General features: G+C 35.3%; 1 non-coding gene across 1 annotated transcript; it reads left to right on the top strand.

Moving 5' to 3' along the window:
• The first annotated feature begins 6321 nt into the window (after positions 1-6321).
• On the top strand, positions 6322-6428 carry LOC122123110. Its single transcript, XR_006150316.1, has one exon. It is a non-coding gene; the product is annotated as a U6 spliceosomal RNA (small nuclear RNA).
• The last annotated feature ends 1442 nt before the right edge of the window (positions 6429-7870 follow it).

Raw genomic sequence — 7870 nt, 5'->3', positions numbered from 1 at the left:
AAAATCATACACCAGCATCAAACAGGATTCATTTCAGGGATGCAAACTTGGTTCAATATAACCAAATAATCTGGTATAATTCATCACATCACAAACAGCAAGGATAAGAACCACATTGTTATCTCAATAGTTGCAGAAAAAACATTTGACAAGTTCCAACATCCCTTTGTGATGAGGGTTCTGGAAAAATTAGGAATCCAGAGAACATTCCTCAATAGAATAAAGGCTGTATGTGACAAAAACGTACAGCCAGCATAAAACTTAATGGTGAAAAACTAAAGCCATTTCCTCTTAACTCAGGCACAAGACAAGGATGTCCACTCTCTCCACTTCTCTTCAATTTAGTATTAGAATGACTAGCTACAGCAACAAGAAAATAGGCAAATATAAAAATGATCTAAATAGGGAAAGATGAAATAAAACTCTTCCTCTTTGCAGATGACATTAGCTTGTGTTTAATGAATACCACAGTCTCCACTCCCAAATAACTCAAGCTGATTCTAAACTTTGGCAATGTAACATGGTATAAAATTAACCCTCAAAAATTCAATGGCTTTTCTCTATGCCAACAATGAGAAAAGTGTGGCTGAAATCAGGAAAGCAACTCCATTTGTAATAGCCCCACAACAATAAAATACCTAGGAATTAACTTAACCAAAGAAGCTAAGGATCTCTGTGATGAAAATTTTAAAAACTTGAAAAAGGAAATCAAAACATAAATTCGATAGTGGAAAAATCTCCCATGTTCCTGGATTGGAAGGATAAACATCGTGAAAATGGCAATACTTCCCAAGGCTATCTACTAATTCAATGCAATACCTATTGATATTCCTACCAGATGCTTCAAGGAAATAGAAGACGCAATGCAAAAATTCATACGGAAAAATTAAAGGACCCAAATAGCAAAAACAATCCTTAATAGAAAGAACAGTGCTGGAAGAATATCAATACCAAATTTCAAACTCTACTTCAAAGCTATAATATTCAAAACAACTTATTACGGGCACAAGAACTGACCTCAGGACCAATGGAATAGAATTGAAAACCCAGAAATGAATCCACAGACCTATAACACTGTAATCTTCAATGAAGAAGCTAAAAACTATAATGGAAGAAAGACAGCCTCTTCAGTAAATGGTGCTTGCAAAATTGGTAAATTACTTGTAGAAAACGAAATCTATATCCTTATATATCACCCTGCACCAGAATCATCTCCAAATTGATCAAATACCTCGGAGTCAAAGCAGACACTCTGAAAACTTTAAAGAATGGAGTAAGAGAAACCCTAGGTTTCCTTTGCATAGACCAATATTTTCTTTAAAGATACCCAGAAACAGAACAAAACAAAGAAAGAATGGACAAATGGGATTGCAATAAATTGCATAACTTCTGCATGTCAAACACATAGCTAGCAAGATCAATAGAAAGCCCATGGATTGGGAGATTTTCACTAGCCATACAAAGAACAAGGGCCTCATATCTAAAGTATACCTGGATCTCAAAAACATTAAATCCCCCAACAACATATCCTCAAAGAAACAACTTCCCAATAAATCAGTGGACTAAAGACTTAAAGAGAAACTTCTGTGAATAGGAAAGAAGGATGGCCAGTAGACACATGAAGAAACGCACAACCTTCTTAGCCAGAAAAGAAATGCAAATCAAAACCACATCGTGATACCTCCTCACCCAAGATACAATGGCTATAATCAAGATCTCTAATAACAACAGATGCTGGAAGGGATGAGGACAGAAGGGAACCTTACTGCATTGTTGGTGGGAGTGTAAACTTGTTCAGCCACTTTGGAAATTAGTATGGAGGCTTCTCAAAGACTTTACATAGAGCTATCCAATGACTCAGCCATCAGACTTTTGGGCATTTACCCAAGAGATCACAAACAAAACCATACTAAAGCTACCATCATAACTATGTTTATTGCAGCATTATTTACCATAGCTAAGATATTGAATCAAACAAGATGCCCCTCAGTAGATGAATGGATCAAGAAAATGTGGACTATATACCCAATGGAATTCTATGCTTCCATCAGAAATAATGACATTGCCACATTTGTTAGGAAACACACAGAATCGGAAAAAGTATATTAGATGAAGTAATCCGAGCCCAAAGAAACATAGTTCCCTTGGTTTCCCTTACTTGCAATCCCTAGTATATGTCTGAGACAAGCGGAAACATTCAGATAAGTTGATGTTTGGCGAAATGTACCCCAAAGTAAGGATTCAAATGTTTTTCTTTCTTATGATTGTTTCTAACAAATTTATACGATGATTTCTTTCTTGCTTTGTATGTCCCTTCCACAAGGTATAACCCCTGCTTTCACTGTATTTTATGTTGGTATAATTTGTGAAGGGGAAGGGAAAAAACAAATGTGGATTCATTGCAGCAATGAGATGTACAAGATTTATGTCGAAAAACGAACTTTACAACTTTGGCTAGGGGGGGGATTAAAGGGGAGGGGGAGTGGGGAATGGGAAGGAATGGGAAGGGGAAACAAAGGAGGAGGCAAAAAAGCTTGATGAGAAATATACTCATTCCCTTGCACATGTAATTGGACCCACTGTTTACTATATTTTCACAATAAAAATTATCTGAAAAAATTGTATGAATGGATAGTGCATATGATTTTATTTTTCATTACAAACATAGAATGTAGTAAAAATTTTCATACCAATTACACTGCACTAGGTTGAGGTCAGATTCAAATGTAAATAATATACTGTGTTCATGTACAGAATTTGAGCATCAAAAATTTTAATATGCCTGTGGTCCTAAAACCAATACCTTACTGATATTGTGTGACAAATACAATTTCCTATAAGTACAGAAATTTTCCTTGTATCTTTTTAATACATATTTTTATTGTAAATGTCCTGTGCACAGGGTTTAGAGTTACATAAATAAGGTAATGAGTACATTTCTTACTGAGCATTTTTATCCTCTCCTTGTTTTTTCCCATACCGGCCCTTCCCTCCACACCCCCCATCCCTTCCCTCCACCCCCCCGCATCTGATAGAATGTCTTGTACATCTCATTGTTACAATGGGTCACCTTGTATCCATTCCTTGTATCTTAAATGAAGAAATGCTGGCTTGATTTATGCTGATTCTACTTGTATAGATACACCTAAAATCACTCGCCAAGTCCAAGAGCACATAAATCATATGCACATCACTTTTTTTCATTTTGTTATAATTGTGTTATACACATTTATTGACAGGTTACAAATTATTCTCAAATTTTAATGCATTAAAATACTTTCTTTTTTTCTTATTTTCTTAGCTAGGAAATCAGCAAGACCTCAGTAAGTATTCCTCACATAGGACTTTTCAAATGGGTTGGTGAAATGTTGAGCTGAGCTCCCATCTTCTGAGGACTCACACTTCTGCTTAGGAATTGATGCTGGCTGTTGGAAAAGAGCTCAAGGAAGAATGTCATTTAAAGACTTATAACTTTATTCTGCACCAGGGTATTTTCTTGCTACTTTGTTTGTTGAGAGTGTCTACAAGAACAAGCATTCCCTGGGGAGCAGGGAGATGCCATATGAGGTTTTCTTACTGAGATTTCTGAGTGACTTGCTATCACTTGTACTGCATTTTGCAAATCAAATCTGTCAAAACCGTTTTAAGAGATAAGAGGAGTGGTAAAAGAACTTATAGAGATAAATACTTCTTCAACATATTTGGTTCCAAGCATTCTGTCTAAGGCATATTCAACAACTAGTGAAACTTGTGTTGTCTGTAGCTATGTGTCATTCTCAATGTGTGCATTTATACATGTGTATAGGTATGTGTGTGTTTTTGTGTACAGTAACATGCATGTCTACATATAGATGGGCATATACACACATATATTCATATACAAATAAATATACATATATAAATATATGTGCATATATATATATATATATATATCAGTTGTTCATTGATTCAATCTATAGTTCCCAGCATATTGCCATTCTCACAAAGTGTACATGGTAAACTGCTCTGAGGATATTTGTTCTATGATAGGCATCTTTTGTACTCACTTCCCCCATTAACCTTGTTTTTCATCCCTGAATATCTTCTGTCTACTTTCCACAGGTTAGCATTGTTTTCATTATATGTATTCACTGATAATAGAAGAAAAAATTTGTTTGTAAAAGAAAAAGAACTTTTAGGTCAGAGGTTAAAAGTATCCTAACGTCTCAATGATTCCTATGAGATAAAATTTGTAATGGTAGTATAAGTGAAAAGGAATTCCTAGGTCTGTTGTTTTGCCATTTAGAATAGGAAAGAATAACATCATGTCACTGTAATAACTCTTAAAGAATGCAAGGGTAACTGATGGTCGCTATCATATTTCCACAACACCAGTGGATTCTGAAGGATAACAGTAGACCAGCAGAAATTCTAATTACCAGATATGGAGCATGAAAGAAAAAGAGAAGAAAGGAGACAGTGAAAGAGAAAGAGAAATATCACAATACTGAAAGTGCATAACAGATAAACAAGAGCTGTATGAGAATATTCATACTGCTATCTTTAGACTCTACATCTACATTTGGAGGTATTTGATGTATGATAACCCATCAACATGAAATATAAAGTTATTTTGATAAATATAAAAATGATTCAAAAGAAATTATAAATGCAAAAACAATCTTCACAGAAGCAAATTCTCAGAAATATTTCATCACTTTGAAAAGGATAAAGTGGCTGAAGTTAGTAGTATGACAATTCACAAAGACATAAAAAGATATTAATATATTTCATTATATATCCCAAAGAAGAAAGCAATTATTGTTTAGATGATTTTTTAAAACACAGTCTCTCAGGTGTTGGGAAGGTGGCTCAGTGGTAGAGTGCCTGCCTAGCTGGCACTGGGTTTGATTCCTCAGCATGACATAAGCAGAAAAAGATGGAAGTGTGTTATGGCTCAAGTGGTAGCGCTAGCTTGGAGCTGAGGGAGAGCACCTAGGACCCAGAGTTCAAGCCCCATGACCAGAAAAATCAAAATATAAAACAAAACACAGTCTCTCACTTTTGTGACCTCAACTCTGTAATACCACTGCTTCAGCCTAGGGCTAAGGTTTTAGGTGTGGATATTTATCAACACTCCTGATTCAGACTCTACTTAATCATTTTTTAAATAAATATTTTGTTCTTAATTTTCCTCTTTGTAAATTCACATGCTCTATAAGAAATGGTTTGGCCATCCCAGTAACCTTCTCAATGTACCTCCTAATGATGACTTTCAAAAAGTTGTATTATACTACAAGGAAAACAATGCTATAAATAAGGAAAACCAATAACAAAATATTAATGACTAAAATAAAAACTAAAATAATTATCAGTGTTTTCAGTATTTGAAGGGTATTACCTATTAAATTTTACTATTTTCTCATATCCCTGTACATTTAAAACAGGTTAAGGTTATGATATTCAACAAGAGGTTTTTAGGTTATGAGTAATCTTTAAAGTTACCCACTAAGATTACTATTTAAGTCTCATCTAATCATTTGTATATGTCTTATATCATTATTTGTTCCTCGCTAACATATAAAATAAGGAAGCCAGGGGATGGGAAGATAGCTCAGTGGTAGAGAGCTTGCCTTGCATGCTTGAGGCCCTGGGTTCGATTCCTCAGCACCACATAAGCAAAAAAAAAGCCAGAAGTGGCGCTGTGGCTCAAGTGGTAGAGTGTTAGCCTTGAGCTGAAGAGCTGAGGGAGAGTGCCCAGGCCCATAGTTCAGGCCCCTGACCGGACCCCAAAAAAATTTTAAAACATAAAATAAAATAAGGAAGCCCTATAGTTTTAACAGAAACTTTGTAGTTAATAAGGTCTTAACTCTTTATATTCTGCTTCTTTACACAAAGACTTGGCAACTTCTCATTAGTAATGTTCATATAAACTCTGAAATATACATACATAGTAGCATATGTCTGTTACCACAAATCTTAAATACTTTAACGAAAAGTTTTATTACCTGCCAAACAGTCCTTGTTTTAGCATATATAAGCAAATTCCCAAAATATATTTAAACCATTAAAACTTTTAACTACACTTAACACTTGCTGCAGTGTTCATTATGACAGGTGCCTTGTATAGAATAATTGAATTCCTCCTCCTACACTTCTCTTGAACAACAAATATCTGGAATAATTTTGTTTTTGACCTGTCCATCTTGATTTTATTCTTAAATGTGTGCTTATGTAAGAAGTATATGGCTCTAAAATTTCATGAAAATTCTTTAAACTTACTTTTTGTTGAATTGTCTAGTTTAAGAAAATCAATTACACTTTATTTATAAAACATGTTCTATGTTCCATTCAGCATCACCTACTCTAACATTGGAACGATACAGAGAAGATTTGAATGGCCCCTGTGCAAGGATGGCAGGCAAATTCCTGTACCATTCCATACTTTTACAACAACAGATGCTGGAGGGGATGTGGCCACAAGTTAACTGTACTACATTCTTGGTGGGAGTGTCAACTTGTTCAACCACTTTGGAAAGTAGTATGGAGGTTCCTCAAAAGACTTCACATAGAACTCCCCTAAGACACAGCAATCCCACTTTTGGCATTTACCCAAAAGATCACAAACAAGACGGTACTAAAACTACCATCACAATTATATTTATTGCAGCATTGTTTAAGATAGCTAAGGTATAGGACCAACCCCGATGCCCCTCATCAGATAAATAGATCAAGAAAATGTGCTATTTATACCAATGAAATTCTATGCCTTCATGAGAAAGTATGGCATGACCCAATGTGTTAGAAAATGGAAAGACTTTGAAAAAAATTAAGTGATGTAAGCCAAGTCCAAAGAAACATAGGTCACAGGGTTTCCCTAATTTTTAATAACTAATATATCTGGGATAAGCAGAAACGGTCAAAATCTATGCACATATGACCAGATAAGATGTTGTTAAGGGAAATGAACCCCCAAATAGGAACACAACTGTTTTTTCTTTCTTGCTTGCTATTGTTCTAACGTACTTATAACAGGCTATGTGATTTTTTTTGTTTCTTTATATGTTTCTACCCCATGCTATAACCCCTGTTTTCACTGTATTTGAATTTGGTGTGCCCACCTCTTGTACATACGCTCCTGTAATTTGGGGAGGGGAAGGAAAAAACAAAATGCTGAAATAGGGATTCAGGTTGACCCATTGTAACAATGAGATGCACAAGACACTATGTTGAAAACTGAACTTTACAATTTAGGCAGGGGAAGTGGGGAGGGGAGTGTACTTGTAGAGGTGGGCGGGAAAGGACGGTAGAGGGAAAATAAAGGAGGAGGTAACGAAGCTTGTTAGGAAATGTACTCATTACTTGCTCATGTAAATGTGACCTCTCTGTACAGTATTTTTAAAATAAAAAACATATGAAAATGTTCTGAGATGAAAGAGTTTATTTCCTTTATTTTACTCATATAATATGGCTAACAAAGAAATTAATGCAAAACACTGATATGAAGGTATTTTGAATGAATGTGTATGTGTGCACGTGCACGTGTTCTCATGCACTTGCATGTATGTTGGTGTGCTCACAGTTTGAAAAAAGGGCGTCAAAGTCTTGCTAAGCCTGCTCTCTAGATTGGTGAGCTACTATATGAGCTACATCTCCATTCCTGGCCCTTTGCTAACATTAAAATTTTTGAAAAATAATCTCATGAATTTATTTTGTCCTGATTGGCTTCCACTGTTATCCACAGATCTCTGGATCCTGAGTAAATATGCCAAGTAGTTAGGATTACAGGTGTGACCAACCAGCACAAGGCTTTCAGAATAATTTTAAAAGTGGAAGAAAGTTTACTTCACGGGGGCTTGTTTTATCATCTCCTACTTATAAAGCATTTTGG

Source organism: Dipodomys spectabilis, unplaced genomic scaffold (assembly GCF_019054845.1).
Source record: "Dipodomys spectabilis isolate Male_0828 unplaced genomic scaffold, ASM1905484v1 ptg000220l, whole genome shotgun sequence".
NCBI classification, from domain to species: Eukaryota; Metazoa; Chordata; class Mammalia; order Rodentia; family Heteromyidae; genus Dipodomys; species Dipodomys spectabilis.
Note: the sequence above shows the minus strand (reverse complement) of the source record. Positions and strands in the feature narration are given on the sequence as shown.